Below are 26,522 nucleotides of genomic sequence, written 5' to 3'. Positions count from 1 at the left end.
TAAAAGCGTCCTTGAGCGCTCTATTCGGGTTAGACAGTTGGAAACAGTACGGATGGAAAAAAGCAAGTAAACATTTATTGTTTCACCACAACGGCCGTGGTCGTTGATTCGCTATGGACAAAGAGGTGTACGCTTCGTTAGAATCAGTTTTCACTTAGGGCGTTGACCGTCTTGTCTCACAGCAGAACGACAACAACTTTTGAAGTAGTAAACAGTTTACATACTTTTTTCCAATTACTTGTTATTTGTATGGTTGAAGTGATTCCAATAGTAGCATTGATATTGTAATGCCGTTTAAAGTGTAGAAGTTTACATTTCTAAACATTCAGTTTTTAGACGACTTTGAAGTCTTATGAAGATATACAGTCAAGAAATTGGATAATTTATTCAAGAGAAAGAGCTTCACAAATTAAGTAAGACAATAACGCGTTGGTCTACCTCTGTGCCTTATGCAAGCAGAATTCGGTTTGGGATTGATTGATGGATTTGTTGGATGTCCTAATGATGGATATCGTGCCAGATTCTGTCCAATTGGCGCGTTGGATCGCCAAAATCCCTGGCTGGTTGGAGCGCCCTGCCCATAATACTTCTAAGGTTCTCAACTGAGGAGAGATCCGGTGACCTTGGTGGACAAGGTAAGGTCTGGCAAGCACGAAGACAACCAATAGAAAGCCGGCCGGAGTGGCCGAGCGGTTCTAGGCGCTACAGTCTGGAACCGCGCGACCGCTACGGTCGCAGGTTCGAATCCTGCCTCGGGCATGGATGTGTATGATATCATTAGGTTAGTTAGGTTTAAGTAGTTCTAAGTTCTAGGGGACTGATGACTTCAGAAGTTAGTCCCATAGTCCTCAGAGCCAGTTTTGAAGAACCAATAGAAATTCTCGCTGTATGTGTCTCTGATGAAAGGCAAGCCCAGAATGGCTTGCCATGAAGGTCAACGTAACGAGGTGTAGAATATCTTACATGTAATGTTGTACCGTAAGAGTGCTGCGGATGACAACCAAAGGGGTTCTACTATGAAATGAAGTGGCACCCCAAACCATCACTCCTGGTTGTCGGTCTGTATGGCGGGAGGCAGTCCGGTCGGTATCCCACCGCGCCCCCAGACACGTCTGCGCTGGTCATCGAGGCTCAGTTCTGAGCAGGACTCATCAGCGAAGACAATTCGATTCCTGTCACTAAGATTCCAGGCCGAAGACTTCCCTGGAGACGTCTCAGACAGCGGTGGGATGCCACCCTGACAGTCGCCTAACATACGGCTCGACAACCAGGAGTGACAGTGTGGGGTGCTACTTCTTTCCACAGCACGTTGCTTCGGTTGTTATTGGCAGCAAACTTACAGTGCAGCGGTACGTCGACGATATCCTATTGGTTAGTTGGATTTTTAAAGGGACCACGTGGTCATCGGTTCCTTGTTCCGTTTAACCAAGGCCATGGACTAAAACGTAAAACAACAGTACAAACCACAGAAATTCTGGATGGACGAAAAAAACACAAAGCTGAACACACTAGGGACAAAAGAAGACAAGAAAACATAGACATGCAAGAAACATTAGAGCAAACGTCCTGGGCTGGCTGATCACGAGAATAAAAAAAGGATTAGCCAGCCACTCTGCAACACATTAAAATATCGAACCGAAAAGTTCTAGGGTAGAATGCACACGGGGACAGAGGACAGGAACTAAAACTTAAACCGAAGAATAAAAACAGGCGTCACGTAGAAAACGTAAAACAGAGTTAGCCATGGAGGTATCGTCTCCTAAAATCGAAGGAAGGGAGTCAGAGAGATTAAAATTCCGTCTCAGAGCGGGTAGATGTGGACAGTCTACCAAAATGAAGATCACTGTCAAACGGGAACCGCAGCCGACAACATGGTAGGGCCTCACGCCGGAGAAGATAGCCATGCGTCAGCCAAGTGTGGCCGATGCGAAGGTGCCAGAGGACCACAGAGTCCCTGCGAGAAGCCCACTGAGAAGACTTCTACTCATTTGTGCGGTCCTTGATGGCGCGGAGTTTATTGGGCGTAACTAAGTTGTGCCATGCAGCATCCCAAATTCCGAGAACTTTGCGGCCTAACACCGATTGGAGGTCAGGTTCGGGTATACCAGTCTCCAGAAGCGGCTTACGAGTGGACTGTTTGGCCAGCCTGTCAACGAGCTCATTTACCGAAATTCCGGCATGCCCCGGGCCCATACAAAGACCACTGAACGACCAGATCGTTCGAGGGCATAAACCGACTCCTGGATAATTGCTACCAGAGGATGGCGAGGGTAGCACTGATCAATGGCCTGTAAACCATTTAACGAATCTCTGCAGACGAGGTAGGACACACCAGGGCAGGAATGAATATGCTCTAGGGCACAAGAGATGGCCAACAGCTCGGCAGTGAAGACACTGCAGCCATCCGGCAAGGAGCTCTGTTCGGTATGCGCCGAGTGACTATAGGCAAAGCCTACGCGACCATCAACCAGCGAACCGTCGGTATAGATAACTTCAGACAGAACCCTGGGACGCGTCAAGGATGGATAGGAAGTTAGGAAGTGACTGCGGAGTGCCTCAGGAAGAACGGAGTCCTTATGGAAACGCCACAGATCCAGTTTCGGCCGAGGCATATACCACGGAAGTGAATGTTTTTGGACCAGCACGAGACGCTGTAAAGGAAAGGACTCGAGTTCAGACAATAGGGAATGGACGCGTACAGCGATCGTTATCCCTGACTGAGGTCGCCGTTCCGAGAGATGAACCAATGTGTTCGGGAATAAAAGACAGTAATTCGGATGCTGAGGCGAGCTATGGACGTGCGCTGCATAGTTGGCGAGCAGTTGGCGGCGCCTGATGCCCCGTTTTGTTGCCATTCGTAACAAGCCATCCTGGTCTTACTTTTCAGCAAGATAAAGCCCACCCGCACACGATGAGAGTTTCTACTATTTGTCTTCGCGCTTGCGAATGCTACATTGGCCAGCGAGGTCGCCGGATCGCTTCTCAATTCAGAACGTTAGGAGTATTGTCGGGAGGGATCTCCAACCATATGGGGATTTTGGCGATTTAACGCGCCAATTGGACGTCTTGCACAACATACCTGAGGAGGAAATCCAACAACTCTACCAATCAATATCAAACTGCTCGCATAAGCGCCATAAGTGGACCAACGAGTTGTTGAATTACACATTTTGTGAAGTTCTTTCTCTTGACTAAATCATTCAGTTTTTCTGAAACTGTTATCATTTAGTTGTCTGTACGTCTACATCAGCTTAAATACCGCTCAATTGTGCCACTGATAGTGTTTGTCTCGTTTCGCTCCGGGGAATATTTTTCGATTACTTCTGGAAAAGTGTGAACAAATTTGAGTGACATCAAAAGAGCTTAAAGTTTATCTTTATACGTTCTGATAATTTATAAGCGATGATAACAGAGAAAGATAGTTCGAGGGACAATTTACATAAAAGTAATTTCTCATAACTGGGATTCAAAGTCATGTGAAATTTTTAGAAAGACATCATGTTTACGCCAGTGACTGTTGCGGAAATAAAAAGTTTTACAGTCACTAGCGTAAACATGATGTCATTCAAAAAAGTTTACATAAACACGCGTAGCATTACGCGCTGAAGTGATTCGTGCGGTCATCCATAAGTACAGTCCTACTGTGTCTTTTAGAGGGCTGCCGTTGTCTTTACATAACCTGTAGAGTTCGTATGGTGTTATCAACAACGTCACATTTATGCTCGTTGCTGTGGTACGATGTTTTTTGTGGATCTGGAAAGATGCTATTTACAGTGGAGATTTGGGTTAGGAAATCAGACGATTTTTATAGTTTCTGACAACTCACTTTCAAATTTCAAATGACTACAACCATGTCTCACTTCCTTCTTTAGCAGACAGTAAACGAAAGCAAAGAGGAATTGGGAGAAGAAGATAAATATATGGTAGAAAAAATAAAAGCTTTAATGTTTGTCAGTAACAGAGATAGTAAATGACTTGGAAGACCAGTTAAATGAAATGGGTAGTCATTAGAACAATCGTGAACGTCGACAAAAGTAAAACAAGAGCAATGGAATGTAGCCGCATTACACGAAACGATTCTGAGGGTACTGAGTTAGGCACTAAACATAGGAGATCACTTTTGTTGTTCGGGAAGCAAAATAACTGACAATGGCAGAAGTAAATGGTATATAAAATGCATATTTTCAGTAACAAGAAAATATTTTCATAAAACAAGAAATATTGTAACAAACATGTAAATTTAAGTGTTAGCTTATCTTTTCTGACTTTCTTTGTATTCTAGCCTTCCACGGAAGTGAAATGTGGTCGATGAAAAGTATACACGAAAAAGAAAATACGAGGGTGTGATGAAATGTAATGCCTATGAATTTTTTATGTGGAAACTCTCAAAGCTTTTTACATAAAGCGAACGTTATTAACATTCTACTTCTTTATGCTTCATGTCTATGTATTTGAAGCCCTCTGCCGCTAAAGGGCTACTAATTGTAGTGTATAACATGGTGGAGTGTAATGTAAGTGCCGGCCGCTGTGGCCGAGCGGTTCTAGGCTCTTCAGTCCGGAACCGCGCTGGTGCTACAGTCGCAGGTTCGAATCCTGCCTCGGGCATGGATGTGTGTGATGTCCTTAGATTGGTTAGGTTTAAGTAGTTCTATCTCTAGGGGACTGATGACCTCAGATGTTAAGTCCCATAGTGCTTAGAGCCATTTGAACCATTTGTAACGTAAGTATATCGGTGTGTGAGGAGCAGTGTCCTGTAATCGAGTTTCGAATTGGAAGACATCGTCCACATATGGGGAACCCTCTCCAGCAACATGGCAATGTCAGACCCCACACGAGCGCTGCGACATCTGCAACAGTCCGACGCCTTCGTCTCCCTGTCGTCGATAATTCTCCATAAAGTCCAGAGGGGTCCTATCCGACTTTCATCTGTTTCCAGAACTTGAAGAAAACCTTCGAAGATTTCACTTTGACAGTAACGAAGCGGTGCAACCAGAGCCGAGGTTGTGGCTCCGTCGACAAAATCAGACATACTACAGTGACCGTTTCAATGAACTGGTCTCTCGCTGAGAGAAATATGTTCGTCGCCAGGGTGGCCATGTTGAAAAATCAGTGTGTAGACGTGAAGAATAAAGATGTGGAACGTTGACTAAAATGAGAGTTCGGTACATGAGACCCATCCTGAGGCATCAAGGAATAGTTATAGTTAATTTAGTTAGGGAGGAAAGTATTTTTTTTTGGGGGGGGGGGGGAGGGTGGTAAATTTTGTAGAGGGAGACCAGTGTTTCACTACAGAAGGCAGGTTTAACTAGATGGAAGTGTCAATAGTTACACAGAAATGAAGAAACTTGCACAAGATAGACTAATGTGGAAAGCTGCATCAAACTAGTCTTTGGAATGAAGTCCTAACAACGACATAAATGAGTAATTACAGTCATACTTGCTCGTCACATATTTTTGAATTTCAGTGCACCGTTCATGCTATCCTCGATATAGAATCAGTGGTGGTTTGTAAACCGATAGTACGGAGAAGAAAAGTAATCAGATTCTAAGGCTACAATGAACGAACGGCAAGAAAACTAAAAATATACGTCTTTGATCCTGAAAATCTCCGTCACTTTTACAACAGTAACTTGTACATTGTGAAATCAGGTGCCTTGTGTCGAGTGTTCCTTTGCCACATAGCGTAATTCGGCTGTTGCTGCAGTATGCAAGTACTGTAATCAGAGGAATGAAAATTCGCGTGTGTTGTGCTCCACTGACGCCCGACGTTCCGCCTGCAGTTACAGAGAACTCAATAAGGAAACCACGCACTAGATTCGCCAGCAAACTTCCGCCGTCCGTGGAGAACCGCACACCGTTAGCCGATAGGACGAGCTCCTTCGTTAATTAGTCCCTCTGATCACACGTGGATCTACTTCCCAACATGGGACAATCCATTACCGTAATTCTTCCCCGCAGCCTTCTGTAATACATCAAGCGTCATTGACCTATCGAGCAGAAGATTGTCTAAGCGATCCCCTCCCCCCTCCCTCTCTCTCTCTCTTTCTCTCACTCCTTCTCTCCTTCTCTTTCTCTCTCTCTCTCTCTCTCTCTCTCTCTCTCTCACACACACACACACACACACACACACACACACACACACACACACACCAACACAGGCACGCACACGCACCAGTCCATGAGCTCTCGCGTGAGACTGTGACGGGTAAGCAGAGCGAGGTCGGGAGACTTTGACATGTAAACCGAAATGTTGTGAGACTCACACAATGTAGTCTTTCAAGGCCAGTATTTGAGATATTGCTGATATTTGATTTAAGCGCATAAGACCGTGGTCCAAGACACAGCTCCCTGCCTAATGTATCGTCTTCCACTGACTGGGTCTTCATGAGAGGCTTTAACGACTCAGAAAGCTGCTTCAGACTCGTCTGTGTTTAACGTCTAATCCAATTGCCTCAGCATCGCCTGATTTAATTCAGTTAAATTCCATTACTCTTATTTTACTTTTGTCGATGTTCATCTTAACTGTTTGTATGTATCCATGAAACATTTGGTTCGTGACTCTTCAGCCCTCTGCCCAAGATCGCAGAATCGTAGTGATGTATGCTATGTAGTTATGGAGGGGAAGAATAGGTGTTGTTTGTTTTATTAGGCACTAGGGCCCACAAATTTTCTTCTTTAATCCTTCTCCTTTTCTGTTGAAATTGTTTTTGTGCTTTGGAATTTTTATTGCCTCACTGTAGATCCTAGCACAGTAATTATTTGATCTTACTGAAACCACAATGTCAGAGAAGCGAATCTGGTGGTTTCCCGGTCCTAGTGCGTGATCTGCCTCTGATGATTTATCTTTGCCCAGGCGGCAATTGATCTTGTGTTTCTTGAGGTGGGAACTAATGCTTCTTTTTGTAACTTCTATGTACACGTGGCAGCAAGTGCATGGAATTTTATATACTCGTGCTGTGGCGAGCGGCGAGCGTAGGCCCTTTGAAGTGTTCAAATATTCGCATACCTTTCCTGTTGGTTTAAGCACAGTACCAATAAACTGTTTTCTGAGTAATTTGGTGCTGCGACCTTTGACTGTTTTTACAATTTGAAGGAAAATTTTCCCTTCAGGTGGTTCTTTTTCATTGGAAGCTCTAGACGTTTCAGGATGTACGCTTCTTACATTTGTCCGATTGACTAGCAAGGTTTCATCAACTCAGGGGCATTTCCACCACGATTGCATGGTTTACCAAAGATTCAGAAACTGGCCATACCATTGAGACCGATCGTTAGCGCCAGTGATTTCCGACATACGGGATTGCCAATGCGGCTGGTCTCGGCGAAGGTTCGAGTCCTCCCTCGGGCATGGGTGTGTGTGTCTGTCCTTATGATAATCTAGGTTAAGTAGTGTGTAAGCTAAGGGACTGATAACCTTATTAGTTAAGTCCCATAAGATTTCACACACATTTGAACATTTTTTTGGATTGCCAAACACTTCGCCCCACTATTATGCTTTTTAGGAAAAAGTGACTCTTACATCAAATATTTTGGCCAATTTATCGAAAACTTTAAAATTCTTGACGCTGAGTCTAAGTGATATAATGGTCGGTTTTGATGTTGTAACACAGGTTAGTAGAGTTACTCTTAATGAGGTGATATCACAGTTGGAAAGTATTTTCGCAAAGTATATGGTAGGTCTCTTGAAACACTGTCTTGCATCAACTTACTTCCAAGGGCAACAAATTTTACAAGTAAACCCATGGGGCGGCTATGGGGAAACGACTTAGCGCAGCTGTAGCGAATGTTTATATGGAAAAATTTGAAGACGCAGCTATTCAGACAATGAAGAGGATAGCACCTTGTTGACTTTGCTGTGTGTGTATGATACTTTTGTTATATGGACTCATGGAGAAAAAGGATACTCTGAATGTCTAAATTTTCTGAACATCTAAGTCTACAGAAATCCATACTCACTTACGGAAAGACACCTTCACAAAAATATCAATTACCATTCCAATCAGAAAAGAGGAGCAATCACAACCTTAATAAACCGGGCTAAAAGAATCTGTGAACCACAGTGCTAGGAGGACGGGCTCGATCACTTCAGAACGGCCTTCAGAAGAAACGGGTACTCTGACAAAGAGATAAATAGGGCGCTATGTCCCAAAAGATCTGGAGCTTCTAACGAAAGAGTCTAGCGGTTCTAGGCGCTCAGTCAGAAACCGCGCGACTGCTACGGTCGCAGGTTCGAATCCTGCCTCGGACATGGATGTGTGTGATGTCCTTAGGTTAGTTAGGTTTAAATAGTTCTACGTTCTAGGGGACTTATGACCACAGCTGTTGAGTCCCATAGTGCTCAGAGCCATTTGAACCATTTCTAACGAAAGAAGAAACAAATTAAGGGAAAGTTTTTGTTCTATTTGTAAAAATTATCACAAATCGCATCAGCAAAGTATGTATAAAACACAGTACTGGTACGGTGTTTAAACCAACAAGAAATGTGCACGAATATTTGAACACTGCAAAGGAGCTACGCCCGCTGCTCGCCACAGCAGGCGTATATAAAATCTCTTGCCCCTGCGGCCAAGTGTAGATAGAAGCTACAAATCACGCACTAGAACCGAGAAACCACCCAGTTCATTTCTCTGACATCGTGGTTTGAACAAGATCAAATAATTACCACGCTAGGATCTACAGATAGGTGATAGAAACTCCAAGTACGAAAACAATTTCAACAGAAAAGGAGGACTGAAACGAGACACGTTGTGAGCCGTAGTGCTAAATAACACAAACGGCATCATTTCTTCCTCGTTACAGGTGCCATAGAATACGACACGGCGACGCCGCGATCTTGCACACCGGTCTGACGACGCCGCGAACAGACCGTTGTGTGGATACATAGAAACAGTTCGGCTTTTTGAGCCTGTTTTGAGTTTGTAGCAGCTTTCTGACTCGTTAAAGCATCTGAAGTCTCCAACAGTCAGACAATTAATTCGTAAGCAATATTGTGATCGTTCTCGCTAGTTGAATTTCCTTGCTCTGTTACATATTTAGTCAGTTCAAAACGGAAAAATTATCCTTACACATCTTGATACAATATGTCAAATACTGCCAGACTTTTCACATACTTAAGATTCGAAAATAAAAGAGGAAGAAAATTCGGGGTGTGCCTTCCTCTCTCCACAAATGAGTGTCTCCAATAAGCTCCATCAGCCGAAAGAAACAGAAGCTAATAGTCGTATTATAAGTATTAAGAATTGTTACATCTCTTCGTGTTTTCAAGGATCTAATTTCATCACATACAGTGTCAGTTGCCTTGCAGGGAAAGCAACTTTATCTTATTACTGGGAAATGAATCCAAACTGAAATCCGGTGTCCGACTTTAGAATTCATCTGTATTCCCATTCTGTTATTATTCATAATGAATAAGTCGCATTTTTCGCGAAGAGTGCAACAAAAAGTGGTTCTCCAGTCGACTGCAAACCTCCACCCTCTGAACTGCATCGCTTGCTCACGAATTACGGTTGCCAAAGATGACAAGAAGGCTGCAATCCGTCTACTATAAACAAGGATTGATCTGATGCTTGTATTAAATCCATTAATCCATGGACATTGGCGTCACGACGTTGGTAAACCTAGACTGTTGATAGCAACTCTTTTCCTCATAATATTTTACCACTGATGGTTCCCGGTGTCCTTCACCGCACTGGAATCAATCCAGTCACCTACTGTGATCGCATCGACCCTACAGAAAATTACATTAACAACATACTATTGGCATGTACGAGATGGGAAAGTAACAGATTACCGTTTTTGCAACAGCAATACCACCGCAATTGAAATTTGTGGTGCTACTAGCGTGCTCTCCTTGAACAACCTCGTATCAGCAAGGAGTTTTGGAAGTTCTTATAAATCGATTGATATCTTTGTAGTTGCAATACACCACTGGATACTATGCTGGCAGTGAAAAAGTTTATACTCGTATAACCTAATTGTAAACAGTATTTAACTATAATTTAAGCAGTTCATCATCCTTCCTTAAACTGGTGATTTAATTAATCTCATATTATGTCAGCCAATTAATGTGGTTCATACCGAGATATTATGTCTCTGTATGTCCTGTACCTTTTAGCTGGCTGAATAACCTACATGCTACGGTCGCAGGTTCGAATCCTGCCTCGGGCATGAGTGTGTGTGATGTCCTTTGGTTAGTTAGGTTTAAGTAGTTCTAAGTTCTAGGGGACTTATGACCTAAGATGTTGAGTCCCATAGCGCTCAGAGCCATTTAAACCATTTTAAGTAACCTACACTTCCTGGATGCTAAATACATGAATAACTAAATCACGATCTATTGTTTAGGACTTCAGCCATACTAGAGAACAGAAAATTCGTTTCGTGTTGTGCCGTATCACGTTTGTGTGGAGCTTTTTGTAGACTGGCCCCAGTCTCATCGTCATGAGACTGTCTGCCTAGGCTATTGAGCGCCTGTTGTACAGTGACGGTCTGATTACTATAAAAGGAGCTGTATCTTGTGTGTGTGGTGATGGTGGGGGGGAGGGGGATGGCTGGTGAATCACATGCGCAAATTCTGAGTGAAAATCGTTTTCTCATGCTACGTCTCTAGAGTACCTTAGCGTGGTGTGAGCTCACTCTGCGCATGTAGAGATTATGTGATATAATGTTATTAACAGTGGATGCGACGATCTCTTACGAAGTTTTGGGTGACTTTACATTAATGTTTCTTAGAGCTGTGTAAAAGGATTGACCTAGGCAGCTTGCACAAAATTCATAATGAAATGTCCTACGGTAAGGTGATCGTACACAGAAAAAAAAATTATCCTGTGGCCTGTTGATATGAAGCACTTACCCACGAAAGGCAAAGGTCCCGAGTTCGAGTCTCGGTCCGGCACACAGTTTTAATCTAATTGTTTTCTAAGAATCATGTGCGCTGCCTTTTTCAATCATGGGTGTGGCCTGTGATTTCTGTCATACTCAGAGAACAGTTCGCTGCTTAAGAAATCTTCGGAAGGTTGTTGTCGTAGATGAAAATACATCATTTTTAATTCTGTATGAAATGGAAAGGAATACCGTAGAATCCTGGGGTGATGGGGTATGGAAATTTCAGTTGCTGTTTAAGGTTATCAACTCAGTAGATTACTGTCGTTGTTTCGTCTAGCAGACAAGTTTAATATTACGTTACGAAAATTCATTCCTGCAGCACAGAAATTCCTCGTATTCAGAAATGAGTGTCTGTTCAGATCATTATGGATCCACATTGTGCCGGCCGTAGTGGCCGTGCGGTTAAAGGCGCTGCAGTCTGGAACCGCCAGACCGCTACGGTCGCAGGTTCGAATCCTGCCTCGGGCATGGATGTTTGTGATGTCCTTAGGTTAGTTAGGTTTAACTAGTTCTAAATTCTAGGGGACTAATGACCTCAGCAGTTGAGTCCCATAGTGCTCAGAGCCATTTATCCACATTGTATGGAAGATACTTTGGCCGTTTTCCTGAATAAGCAATAGCCTCCCGTCCAAATTCAGATTTTGCAAGGATGCTTTGCAAACATTTTACAGGAATATGTTTTATTTCTTCTTAATTTTGTTATATTTTTATGTATGAACTTCTAAAGACAAACTGATATGGTAGTTAGTAACGTTATTTGAATTGTAATATAATTTTCAGGGCACCTATCCACACTACCTGTGAAGTTCTGGTACTGCAGCTCATAGGGAATGTTTTTAACCGTGTAGAAAAAATCTGAAAGAGTGAGCTGTCTAATAATGAGCGAAGAACGTCAAGGCAACAATATTAAGATGATGACGTGAGCAGAGTGTAGTTTTGCGATAAATTTAGTTAGTAAAGGGGGGTCAGTTTCAGTACTGGTGAAAGGAGGGCAAATTTGGAAGAAAACAATGGGAGTTTAGTGAGACGGAGAACATTGTTACTTTATTCGGAGATGAGAGTCGAGCCTGGAACATTCTAGAAGATGTTTAGGGCTCCTTTGCTACCACAAATTAATATACTTCGGGTATAAGACTTTATTTTTAGGAAAATCGTGACTGAAGAGGAAGAAGTGTTGAAATCGCCGGAGAAGAAAGAATAAATCACAGGCAAGAAGATTTTACAAGATCAGCACAGAAGCAACGCCAAGAAGCAGCCAAAATACGTCAAACACTCAATATATCGGAATAATTACATCCGTAGGACGTAAATCTACCGTGACCTTTTCCAGCAAGAAACTGAATTATTTTTGTGTTATTTTGACAGCAAAGCCTGACATTTTAGCGTTCTGTGGCTTTATAAGTGGAGTCAGCCTACAGTTTTCTGTGCATAGAACTGAGAATTGTTTTGCTTACAACTATTTAACAGTTAAAGGGTAAGAGTCCGATCAATTAATTCTGAGTGAATTAGATAAACCGGCAGTCTGCTATATTAGTACACAGTTCAGCAACTGTCATTGATGGAAATACTAAATCAGTGCCCGCTAATTTTACAAATCCGACAAATTCCATCACTTACCTCTTTGAAACTGTTTAAAGTTTTATTTACAGTATCTTTTACCACGTCGCACCGGAGACGATGTGTGATTTTATTTGGATTTCATTATTAATTTACCTAATTGACGAGATCACAAGAGCCTTTTTGCAGCGGTGGAGCGGTGGCTCCATGGAATTTCATTACGAGGTATATAAATAATCATTAGACAACTTCATTATTAATTTACCTTATTAATGAGATCACAATAGCTGTTTTGCAGCAACTTAGCAATCACCGAGAAGGGTGGAGCGCTGGCTCCATGGAATCACTATTAGACAATATTAGTGATACAGTAGTCAACTATCACCGGCAATCTTCGCGCGTTACGTTTTAAAACATCGCTCTGTAATTGAAAGTTTCACCTGTTAGCAATTTGTCCAATTGAATTAAGCAAGTCTTCGTTACCTTTTGTTCACATGCTATTGCCAATACTTATTGAATAGTGAATTTTGACTTGGAGTGATGGGTATGCCTATAACCTTTCAACGTTATGATTATATTTTAGACATTCCTTTTATCATTTTACTATTCACAAACTCATGACACTATACTTATTTTTACCAGGTAAGTTACACCTGATGATGCGAATTTAGGCCGCGAAACCGGTTGTATTTCAATAAACAATAATTTCATCTGCTGTTAGCGGAATTCTTCCTAACCTCATACGGAGTAATAGACAAAAACTCATGTAAGGCAAGAAAACGTAACTAAAATGAAAAGATATACAGGATGAACAGTAGTGCACATCAACCACAAAATATCATAAAATAACATAGTTCGCTCCCGTAATACCTAGAAAGAATGAAAGCTAAAAAGAAGAAACAGGCAGGTACAGTACTAATAAATACCACTCACCATGAGTGACAATATCTGATGAGAAAACGGGTCCCCATATACCGAAAAAGTGATCAAAAACCGACCTATATGATCATCTATGGTATTACGTAAAATTAAGAAGTCCCCGGTACAATAAATGGTTTGCCCTGGTTTCGTTTTGAGTGCTGTATTTAAAGAAAGAAAATTAAATTACTTTATTTTGTCTTTCTCATCCTTTTACTGAATTTGAAATAAAACACGATTCCTGTAAAGCGCATCACACTAGTCTAGATTCTATCCTTTTTTTTATGATGTTACGTCGGTTTTAACACATTGTAACGGATCACCCAGCTTTCGCATCGTTCTAGATTTCTAGTTATCTGCGGATGTGCATGCGCGCTCCACATGAACGTTCTCTCCAAGTCGCCAAGTGGAGTATCTGCAGCTTCGTACTGACACGCCGCCTGTTAGTATAGGTCCAGTGCGCTCCCTTCCGGTGGGAAGCGCAGCCTCTTGCCATCTGGCTTCGCAATGCGTTACTTTCTGACTTCATGTATGTTTCGTGCTAACCTTAAAATAGTGTTATACAGGATTTTTTTTAACGTGAACTAAATTATACGCCTAAGATTGAATAACTGGGCTTTTTATCAAAATTTTTTCAATCCTTTTTAGGTAAAAGGTGGATCGTGATCTGCTTAATTTTACTTAAGCCCATAGATGATTAAGGATGTTCGGTTTTTGATCACTTTTTCGGTATATAGGTATCCATTAACTCGCCAGATACTATTACTGATGGTGAGTGGAATTTATTAGTATACTACCTACCTGGTAGTTTTTTATTAGGAATTCCTTCTTTTTAGCTTTCGTTCTTTCTAGGTATTATGGGAGCGTTATAAATTATTTTATGTTATTTTACTTAGCAAAAATCGCTGACTATGAACGTTGGGTCATCTCGTTCTCTTTACTCGATCGGATCATGACCTGATTTTGTGTTCATCCCGTACATTTTTTCATTGTAGTTACGTTTTCTTGTCTTATATGAGTTTTTGGCCATTACATTTGTGTAGACTGCATCTGCTCGCAACTAAAATACTGCGAAACCGGTCGTGCATATAAACAAAGGACTTACAGCAGAAATGGTCTTATTTTCAAAATGAAATATCCAGGCTGTGTATGCCCTAACTATAATGTCTGCTGCATACAAATAGTATTCATCGAAATCCAACGACCTTTTTCAAGACAACGAATCATTACAATGTACCTCATTTTCAATCGACAGAAGTTGTTTGCTGCCATGCATTTTGCAATGATGTTCTCCCGATAAATTGTTTCGAAACATTTTCTCTAATTTTTCTCCGCTGTCCTGCAAAAATAAAATCTTTATTGCAAGTATTTCACGTTTGCTTGGCACGTTAATTGACGCATAGAATAAAATTTCTTCGAATCAGCAAAATTCATGCCGAATTTGTAAACTCAATACTCCAGATTAATAAAGACGCATGTGATAAATGATGTGGCAACGATATCATTATAATTAACCGAAAATGTTACGAATTTATGCTTTAATCTTGTACGCAGAATACTGTATTGAATATTTCGCAAAACAAGAGGCTCTGATACGAGTGAGGGTAATCGAAGGAGACCGTCACGAAAGAGGAACAATGCTAAGAGTGACGAAGCAGAAATCTTCGGTGGCTTTGCTGCGTCAGCCTTCCAGCGTTTGAATGACGCTTTCCTGGGAACTGTGCCATAAACATCGGCACGAGCGGAATGGGCGTCGTAAACAAACAAGTCCATTCTTCTCCCTTGAGAATCAATTCCCCCATGTGCACGAAGTTAACGTTAAGTGCATCTCTAGATAGAGTAGCTAATGAACGTAGGCACCAGGAAAACACAGGGTGTTTTGTTTCAACAAAATTCATTTGCATTCCGCTCGGGTGTATCTTCTCTATGAACGAAGATAGACATTTGAAGTGAAATTTAACTGGCACATAGGACTAATGACGTTTTATTTTCCGAACAACCAACCAGTTTTACAAGTGTATGTATTTTACATACACACACAACCTTGCAACAGTTTTTACAATTACGTTTAGGATAAAAGTTTTATTTACCTCTCACAAATGGTTCAAATAGCTCTATGTACTATGGGACTTAACATCTGAGGGCATCAGTACCCTAGAACTTAGAACCACTTAAACCTAACTAACCTAGCGACGTCACACACACCCATGCCCGAGGCAGGATTCGAACCTGCGACCGTAGCGGTCGCGCGGCTCCAGACTGAAGCGCCTAGAACCGCTCGGCCACACCGGCCGGCTTTACCGCTATCAGACGTTCATTGTACCCCCCAACGGACACACGACAAACATTCAGATGATAGTCGAACTCTCTGCATACTTTTGCACAGAGACAGGAGAAGAAATGCTGTTACTAAAATGCATGCACCAGGCAATTATATTAACCAGCAGCTCACAACTGGCACCAAACTAAAGCTTTTAATTTCGATGCATAAGTTAATATTTATTCGTATAGAAAATGTAAACCTTGTGAAATCGTATAAACCTTTTTTTTTTTTTTTTAAATATCGTGTATACAACTAGCTGATAAAGCGCACGGTGTGAGGAACGCATTTCTTCGTAGGCAAAGTTGTAGTTATAGTAGTGCGTGACTGAATTCTGACCTCTGTTGTTTTGTCAGTTTAATGGCATTTACAAGTCTGCTTTGTAAAGCGGGCTTATACACAGTGGTCACAATTCATTTTTCGCTACTTTACCTAGTACAGACGGAAAACTATTTACCGTATGGGTACCCAACTGTATAGGAGTGATGTTCAGACTTTCCTCTGAAAGATTTGCGTTCTCAGCAGTGTTAGTATTATAACTTGCCGCTAGGCGGCGATAATGGTAGAGAGACGTAGGGTTGAAACACAAGCATCAGCGAGCATTACAGTTGCAGAGAATCACAATGGATCCGGACAAGGTGAACAGAGCTTTACCCGTAATGCTGTTTCATCAAAGCAATAGTGCCGCTGCTATTCGCGAGTATCGACGAGTTACAGGAATATGAAGAGGTCGTCTTTCCGCACACGGGACGAAGAACATGATTCGGAAGTTAGAATTGACCGGCGATTTGACAACTGCTTCTGGTACAGTACGACGTTCAGGTGCAATACAAACTGTTGGTGAAGTCACTGTTGCCATCGCTGGGAGTGCTGGAGGCAATGTGCGATCTTCAAGCAGAGCACGAGCTATGTCACGATAGCTGAGCCATTCATGGTTCATCTTTCGAAAAGTGCTGTGAACAGTTGTGAAATGATATCTGTAATGCGGTTCCAGACCATCAGAGTGAGCAATGTTTGTAGCCTGTAACGTAAACATGGCACGCAAACAACGAATATTATCCTCTCATTTGGAAATTAAGTTTATCTTTCAATGGTTTATTCTTTCTATTCCGCACGTCCTCACAAATGCTTTTATAAAGTTTCATTCTCCTACTACTATTATTCGATTTTCATGGGGACTCTGTCAAGTAGTGCAAATTTAATTATAACCACACTGTAAAACGAAAACCATTATTAGGATTTAACGTCCGGTTGAAGACGAAGTAATTAGAGATGGAGCGGGGTTGCCTTTAAGCTCTCCTTCTAAACTTTCAGCACATTAGGCAGTTCTTAAAATGGTCCTAACTTCTCTGTCTTTATCCTTCCGTCCGCTAAATAGATTTCGCTGTACTGTCACAGACAATGTCTCAATACACGCTCTCGCTGGTGAACATTTAACTCAAACGGCCACGCCCTCTATCAGATTCGATTTCGTACAGTGTGTTTTTCGATCAGAACGATTGCCTCTTTGAAATTATCCATGGACTCGCCTTTCCCTTATTACCTATCTTAGATTATTAGTGCTGCACAGGGTACACCCACAATCACAGAATATTGAAAACAATGAAATATATAGAGGTATAAAAACACAAATACCATACGATCTACTGCAGAATTGACTAAAAGTACTACATGATCTACTGTAGAATTGACTACATTGTAGCTAGCTCTTTGTTTCCATAAGTTACGTTCTAAGCGGTTGTTAACTTCCATCAACACTAGCTGACACAATTTCTTTATGTTGTTTAATGGTACAGTTGTAGGCGCAAGAGAAACTTATGTCCTGCGAAGGTATTAAGTACACTGTGGGTTGGTTATTGTCTTCACACTCATCTTGGAAAGTGGTACACTTATATGTAACATTCTCTAGGGAAGTAACGTCAAGCAACACAAAGATAACTGCACTCTAAGGTCTGCAACAAACATTCCCATTTTATCCACGTTAGTCACTGACAACGACGAATACGTATATTAACTGCAAACTAAGTTGAAACGAAGCGTAACGAGCTGGAACCACATCTTACTAAATTTCTGCTTATTAGGCCAATAGAGAACAGTCTAATATTGTAGGAGATTTGTTTTGATATTACGCTCTTTTTCTAACAATAATAAAGTGATATTGGAATACGCCAGTCATGAGATATGTCAAAATCCTCATTAAAGCGTTTACCTAACTAAGGACTAAGTGTAACTTCTCTTTGGTGGTTTTTATCTTTATCTGACTGCAGTCATGGTTTTATTTTCGTTTCTTTTACAGAAACTATTTTTGTCAGAAATGTTGTTCGTAGAAACATACACTATTTATTAAGTCAGTGTTTTGATAGAGTCTGTAGCAATACGCAGTAATGGGACGTGTTCTAGGACATCCAAACATGTTTGTAGTTTTAGCTTAATACGTAGGCAGTTTCATTCTACGTATTACATAGATGTTAATAAACTGTTGCTTCTTATTGTTGCAGGTGCTGACACACAGTTGAATCATGGGTAATGAGTCCCCCTTACAGCGTGGAGAAACGGATTGTAATGTGCACGCGGGTTCATGAACGACACCTTGCAAGGAAATAGATGAGAAATATTCAGCATGATTTCACATTAAGGTTCCAGAAACCTTCCCCACCTAAACCGACGACTTTAGGTGGCAGAAAAAGCTCTTTGCCACTGGTTGCATAAAAGATAAGCTCCGCTCAGGACGACCACTAATACGACTTACGTTTGTGGAGGCTTCAGCGCCTGTCGAACGTTCGCCAAAAATGTCCTCTCGTGTGCTGTCATAGTTACTGCGAGCTCCATCCTCCGCAATAGACAAACCTATTAAGAATGATTTGAAGTTAAAGGCATTTAAATCTCTGTTTGTAAACTACTGAGTGACAATGGCATGCAAAAACATCAGGAGGCTTGTGAGCGAATGCACGATGTCTTTACAACTCTTCTTTCAAGGAGGAAATAGTTTTTCTCTGACGAGTTTGCAATATAACGTAGTGCAAAAGCGAGAATCGTTTACTTCTGAAATAAAGAAAACGCACATTTTTATGAAAAACTTGAGTACAACGCACCAGATGGGCATGGTCTGCGCTGCCCACTTGGTACACTCGTTCTTCCTCCACGCTGCTGTGAATCACATTGCGTGATTGGTTTATTCTGCACATCTGTAAGATCGTGAACTGCTCGGTCGTGTATGGTTCTAGAAGGATGGCGCACCAGTCTATCACGCTATTGCTGTTAGAGAAGATCGCAGTGAAGTATTTCCTGGTAAATGGACTGGACTTGGTTCTGTCCAAATGCCTACAACTTCGGAGTGGCTGCCCCGAAGTCCTGAGCTATCATCTTGCGTCAATGCATTATGACGGATCATTGAACGGAAGGTTGCTGCCACAAGTTACGAAACAGTTGACGAACTTAAGGATACTGTTCGATGTTCATAGCGATGTTGAGAACTTCACGTCGTACATGGAGGAAAATCAGACTCTGTTACACTACTGGCCATTAAAATTGCTACACCAAGAAGAAATGCAGATGATAAACGGGTAATCATTGGACAAATACAGTATACTGGAACTGACATGTGATTACATTTTCACGCAACTTGGGTGCATAGATCCAGAGAAATCAGTACCCAGAACAACCACCTCTGGTCGTAATAACGGCCTTGATACGCCTGGGCATTGAGTCAAACAGAGCTTGGATGGCGTGTACAGGTATGCAGCTTCGTACGCAGCATCGTATGCAGCGTGTACAGGTATGCAGCTTCAACACGATACCACAGGTCATCAAGAGTAGTGGCTGGCGTATTGTGACGAGCCAGTTGCTCGGCCGCCATTGACCAGACGTTTTCAATTGGTGAGCGATCTGGAGAATTTGCTGGCCAGGGCAGAAGCCGAACATTTTCTGTATCCAGAAAGGCCCGTACGGGACCTGCAACATGCGTCCGTGCATTATCCTGCTGAAATGTAGGGTTTCGCAGGGATCGAATGAAGGGTAGAGCCACGGGTCGTAACACACCTGAAATGTAACGTCCACTGTTCAACGTGCCGTCAATGCGAACAAGAGGTGACGGAGTCGTGTAACCAATGGCGCCCCATACCATCACGCCGGGTGATACGCCAGTATGGCGATGACGAATACATGCTTGCAATGTGCGTTCACCGTGATGTCGCCAAACATAGATGCCACCATCGTGATATTGTAAACAGAACCTGGATTCATCCGAAAAAATGACGTTTTGCCATTCGTGGCCCCAGGTTCGTCGTTGAGTACACCATCGCAGACGCTCCTGTCTGTGATGCAGCGTCAAGGGTAACCGCAGCCATGGTCTCCGAGATGACAGTCCATGCTGCTGCAAACGTCGTCGAACTGTTCGTGCAGATGGTTGTTGCCTTGCACACGTCCCCATCTGTTGACTCAGGGATCGAGACGTGGCTGCACGATCCGTTACAGCCATGCGGATGAGATACCTGTCATCTCGACTACTAGTGATACGAGGCACTGCGTTCCATATTACCATTCTGAACCCACCGATTCCATATGCTGCTAACAGTCATTGGATCTCGACCAACGCGATACGATAAACCGCAATCGCGATAGGCTACAATCCGACCTTTATCAAAGTCGGAAACTGGATGGTACGCATTTCTCCTCTTTACACGAGGCACCACAATAACGTTTTACCAGGCAACGCCGGTCAACTGCGTATGAGAAATCGGTTGGAAACTTTCCTCATGTCAGCACGTTGTAGGTGTCGCCATCGGTGCCAACCTTGTGTGAATGCTCTGGAATGCTAATCATTTGCATATCACAGCATCTTCTTCCTGTCGGTTAAATTTCGCGTCTGTAGCACGTCATCTTCGTGGTGTAGCAATATTAATGGCCAGTAGTGTATAAAAACGATGGTGTTTTCACAAACACTCTGAAATAAATAATAAAGAGTAATCACACTACCTGAAAGTTGTCCTCAGCACTATCCCACATTAAAACAATGCGACGATCTATGAATATATGGACACACGATAGGGGCTAGTAGGACTTCGTTATCGCTCTGTAGATTTTACTGCATGGTCAGTGCGATGGCCTGCATCTCACACTGCTGTTTATGTTCGCTTAAAGTGCTTTGCGATTTACGTACTTCCGTTAACACTAGGTGTTAAGAGGCTGTTCAAAGGAATTTGTCAGTTTGCGCTTTCTTAACTATCAGGAACTGTAGCAGAGTAGATACCCAACACGAAACTGCCCGAATTGGAGACTATATCCCCAAGTTCATTAATGAAAAGACAGACAAACAAAGCTGTGGTTTCGAGAAGGAGGTCTTTTTCCTCTCTAGTGTGAGCCGCTTTGTGTCAAAGCGCTATTTCCTCCCGAGAAGGCGTGCGGGAAATCAGGTCACGGACGGCCGTGTTTGTAGCTCCTTCTCTAGTCGCTAAGTGGAAGCTTAGCCGGACAACTCCAGAGCTCTTTCACTGGCGATTCATGTCGTCAGGGAGTAGGCAGTGACCTAACGTAGCCAACGCTAGTTTCTAGTAGATGCAACATTCTTTATTGCCTACTGTCGAGATTTTGATGTTGACAGCTGTTACATTACAGTCTATGAAATGACCACCGGTGAGCAAACGCAATGTACAACATGATGTTTCGCTAAAAAGTTATAACAACTTTGCTTCACCGTTACAAATAGCATGTTCCTACAAGTCGTGGGTCTAGTTAAAGCAGAAGAATAGGAAACGCAATTTACTGTTAATTTAATTATTCCATTGTTTATGTTACGACGCAGAAATTATACATTCTAAAATGTGTGATTGTCTACCAGATTCACATATCCTCTGCTTCTCCCGTGAGAGATGAGCCTGAAAGTCTCAAATGATAACGTAAAACAAATAAACAACAAACTATACGCAGCGGAATACGTATTTCACGATATTTTCCATTATTTTCGGAGGAGAACTCTATTTGCGGGTCTGTAGCTAATAAAGTATTTGTTTGGAACTAGAAGTTTCATACCCACACATTCCGTTTGTGATTTACGTTTCACTACTTCGCGACTGTTTCCGGTGTCGCAGACGCATTCGCACGCGCCTGAGGAAGAAACTGTAACCCCGAACTATTCGCAAAAAAAAACATAAGAGAAATAGAACATATTACTTCAAAACGATGAATACATATTGCCGATCTCTTAGTACGTGACAACTCTATTAGTATCTATCACTGTTTAACATATTACCCTACTTTTTCTCCAGAGAAAACATTTTCGGGGTATTATTCCGGTTAAGTGTTCGTCCAGGTACATAGAGCTGTCCCAGAAAGCTTGTCTAACAAAGTCATACGAAAGTGAAACTACGAACCCTTAAATGCATGATTTTTTATTTCAAGCTGTAAAAATTACTACGTTTAGTTTATAGTGCCTACATTACGAAAAAAACATTGAAAAAATTTTAATTAAATTAACAAAGTATTATTGTTGACAATCGCTACTAACACGAAAACAGACCTAATTTCAAATCTATCGTAAAGACACTCGAATTAACTGTCTACACCATATCTACTTACGTTTTCAAAATAAAAAAGTTGTTTTCAAACCCGCAAATCAGTGCACAAACACCAAAAAAACGTCTATACTTTCCGCCAAAACACACGCGCGGCAGTACATCCACACAGCCGATCGTCGAACTGGTTCAGTTCATCCTGCCATTTACCGTCGCTATGATGAACTACTAGCAGCTTAGCAGCTGCAGTAGAGTGTATACACTTAACTACATAACGAATTTGTTACAAAATGTTGCTCAGTATAGGATACATCGAAGAAATGAAGTCTCTAGCTGGTCAGCTACACTATGCATTAAAGGGTTACGCTATAGTTTTAATCACACAAGGTACTATGGAAGAAACTATTTAAATTTGATAATGTCGGAACTGAATGTTAGAAATTCTTCTTCGTATCTTATAATTCAAGCAAAATAAGTGTTACTTTTAATTTTTAGACTAGCTTCCCTTACAGTTTTCTTTATAAAGTGACATTTCCTTCTCTGTAAGCTGAATTTACAACAAAACAGATTCTATTCGCCATCAATAAATCGGTCCACTTCTGTTGCTGATACAAGCGAATCATTTGCCATTTTACACGCAAGAAATACAGTCAGTTAAATATTTGCACGTCACACCAGTATCGTATTCAGCCCTAAAAGAAATTGACGCAGGTACAAAATGAGTAAGCAAAGCGTTTCCCGCCTCGAAAGAATATTAAGAGTTCAAAGACTCTTAGTGTATGGTGTAGTACTGTGCGTTTTACATGAATTATTTTCCATTAGTATACAACAGTCATATGATAAGTAATGTAATGAAATGTATTACATATTGCCACCGCTGTAGGAGTCATAAAAGTGTTACCTGACCACGGAGAAATAGCTAATGGGGTTTTTGGATAATCCTATTCATTATTGTTCCATATACAACTTAAGTAGACAAAATTTGAGGTTGCAAAAAAATAAATAAATAAATAAATAAATAAAAAAGGTTCGAATTGCTGAGTTTTCTGTTTCTGCTAATGTACTTCTGAAAAGCTTCGGAAGAAAAAGAAAACGACAGAATAGTATGTCCACGACAAAAATGTAGAACTTCTAGAAATAAATAGTAAATGGAATTCGGAGAATTTTCCTACCTAACGCTAGTGAAATTCCGTGTGTGGGCCGTACGTAGAACGGGAGGATGGCAGAAGCAGGCGTACACCGACCTGTGAGCGAAGACGAGCTCGCCCCAGTCGCAGCAGCCGGGCGGCAGCGGCAACTTCTCGCGTGGCCGGCGACGCACGACTGACACGACGCCGCCGCCGCCGCCGCCGCCGCCGCCGGACGCCGGCGCAGCCCGCGGACGCCAGGCGCCGCCGCCGCCACCGGCGCGCTTCGTTCTGATTGGTCGAAGCATGCTCCCTCTGCCGCCAGCAGCAGGTGTCTGCCCGGAGCTGGTTAACGCGGCAGCAGTCTCGCACCGACTGCCCTCCGTGGTCCCCGCCACTTCATAAGCAGCTTTGGCAATTCATATATCGATTATCTTCAATATACCTACGTTCGTTTACATCCACAAATATGCACATCCAAAATAAATCCGACAGTTTGTCATGCGTTACACCATACTCTTCGCCCAAACATTTATCGGAAGGCCTAACGGTTCCGACAGACCGGCGTGTCATCCTCAGCCGATAGGCGGCGCTGGATGCGGATGTAGTCGTCAGTTTTCGTGGCCAGAGCCGCTGCTTCTCAGACAAGCTCCTCAGTTGGCCTGTCCAGGGCTGAGTGCACCCCAAAAGCCAACAGCACTTGGCAGACCCATAGAGTCAACCATCCAAACACGACGCGCTTAACTTCGGTGGTCCGACGGGAACCGGTGTTACCACTGCGGCAAGACCGTTGGCCTTTACACCCTATTAGTGACTAACATTTGTTCCGGGCACAAAAAGAGATGAATGTGTCCACAAATACGTAGCTGGGTTCGATTCCATATAGGTATGTGGTCAGCGTCTGTGTTTATTAGAATTAAGAAATGTACGGCAGTCAGTCGCTAATAATTGTGATGTTAGTATGTGGGACAAACTGGAGGGCGACTTGAGGTTAGTAATAAATTGTAGAACAAGTAGGCTTGTTTATATAAAAACACTTTTTTTTCGTAAACTGGTGACCGGTTTCGACCCGATGCGCATCATCTTCGGACTTCCAATGACGACGTGTGGAGGTGATGGAACGGAACAGGAACTGTAAATGCCACTCTCAGAAACCGAACAGTGGCGTCTTCGCAGGTCAGCACCTGAATATGGTCCGAAGGTCCACACTTCGTCGAAACCGTTCACTACTTGTGAATAAAAGTGCCTTTATAGGTCAAGACTTTTCTACATAATATTTTATTGTTCATTGCTATCGATGCTCCTCCCACTTTGTTTACAAAGAATATGTTCACGTTAGTTTTAACGGACATGTTGCCAGCCACCTCATTGAAAATGAACGTGGCATTCTAGTTGTGTCCCCGTGTATGAAATATAGAGAAAAATTTCTGCCAGCAGCAGTCGCCTCGTCGTACTTTGCTCAAGGAGCAGATAGCAACGAAGAACTCTAATGTTTAGGAACCTTTTAAGGGTTGCCTTGGGCTCGGCCGGTGCCAGCAGATACCAGCAGGCATAGCGACGCCCATGGACCCTCCTCTCCCCCCCCCCCCCCCCTTTCCTCCAGTGTTGGCCTATTATAATAGTAACTCTCCATGGTCACATATGAGAGCATGGTCCACATTAAGAAAAGTAAAATTTTTTCTATACCAGTAGGCTGTGTACTCTAAATCTCAATGAATTTAGCGCCAAACTGAGTCAATAATTATACTGTGCTTTGGGAAATCTGGGTGTGAATGCATCGTAAAGTGTAACGTGTCTTCTGCTGGTACGTACGTAAGTTCCTAGAGCTCAAGGTGTATATTTTTAATTGGAGCTGATGTTAAAATGAAGCCATTTGTGTCTCAATAAATAATTAGTTATTAGTAAACATTTATCCCTGTAATCAAGCGCAATTGTAAATTTTTTTTTCACTGCAAATAAGCCGACTGAGGACCACGTTCCAAATTCAGTTCTCCGCCCTTTGTTCTTTTCTGTTCTTCAGGTATGCTTTCATCTGTTCATCATGTTTCTTCTTCCTGTCTTCAGGTCATCTTGAACCAGTCTTTTTAGTTACCCTTCCTTGGAATCCTTCCATTTTAATAACTTTTCCAAAAAGGCTCCTCTGTTGTTTATATCTTCTTTTTTATATTATTTCTTTCTAAATTCTTTAGTACTTCGTTGACCCAGCTTGTTGTGGACTTTTTTCCCCCTAAATATTTGAAAATCTTTTTAGTTAATCTACTGTACTGCATTCGAAACAAAAGTCCAAAAAGCATGAGTCTTCTTTTTCTTATTACGTTTGTGATATTTTCTATATTTTGGTAGATTTCAGCATTACTTCATAATTTCCAAACTTCTACTGTGTTTTGTGGTCCTAATATTTTCCTTATAATGCGTCTTTCTAGTACTTCTAATTAATCTAAATTATAGTTTAATATCAGGAATTCGCTTGCATATAGGTATTCTGGCTTCACTACTGTGCTGTAATGCCTTCTTTTTGCATTTTTGGGTAGGCGCTTTTCTTTGAAGAGGTTTTTGGTGATACCATATGCTCTCCCCATTTTATGCAACATTTCCTCTATTGCAGACTTTTCCGAAACATTTTCTTGGATTATCTCCCCTAGATCTTTGAATTTTTTTACCCTACCTATTTGACCAATATCTGTATTCGGGAATTTTGGAGCATCCTTAACGTTTGTTAATTTTTTTTTTCCTGCAGGAATTCTTAAGCCAGTTCTGCTGGCTATTTTATCCAGCAGATTTATTTGCGTTGTAGCAGATGCAACATTTTACGAAAGTATAGCAAAATGATGAGCAAATGTAAGACAGTTGACTTCGATCTTTTTCTTCCTCTTCATAACCTTATAGGTGAGATGTTGAGTTCAATAAGTTTTCGTTCCAAATTCTCACTTTTTTCTCTATAACATTATCAAAAAGAATTGCGGATAGGCTGTCACCTTGTCTAACTCCTATTTTTAATTTGAAAGACTGTGAAATTTCTCCCACAAATTTTACTTAACAGACTGTATCTGTCTTTCACGGATTAGATTTGCCAGCTTAGACTTTACGGTGAATTCTTTGTATGTAACACTGTTTCAATTGCAGTATGCAAAGTCCTCAAAATGAATGTACATTTTTATCATTTATTTACTTTTTTAAACATTAGTAAGTGAAAACTAGCGTTAGTTCGCACAG

At 41.9% G+C, this 26,522-nt stretch overlaps 1 protein-coding gene across 1 annotated transcript in view; it reads right to left on the bottom strand.

Moving 5' to 3' along the window:
- Positions 1–23,517, bottom strand: part of LOC124711002 (putative transmembrane protein INAFM1) — a 399,532-nt gene extending 376,015 nt beyond the window's left edge. Inside the window, exon 1 of the mRNA XM_047240968.1 lies at positions 23,427–23,517. The gene's annotated coding sequence lies outside the window, so the exon portion shown is untranslated. The remainder of the gene's footprint in view (positions 1–23,426) is intronic.
- Positions 23,518–26,522: the final 3,005 nt, after the last annotated feature.

This window comes from Schistocerca piceifrons, chromosome 1 (genome assembly GCF_021461385.2).
Source record: "Schistocerca piceifrons isolate TAMUIC-IGC-003096 chromosome 1, iqSchPice1.1, whole genome shotgun sequence".
Lineage (NCBI taxonomy): Eukaryota > Metazoa > Arthropoda > Insecta > Orthoptera > Acrididae > Schistocerca > Schistocerca piceifrons.
The sequence above is the reverse complement of the archived record's forward strand: the minus strand, read 5'-3'. Positions and strand labels throughout refer to the sequence as shown.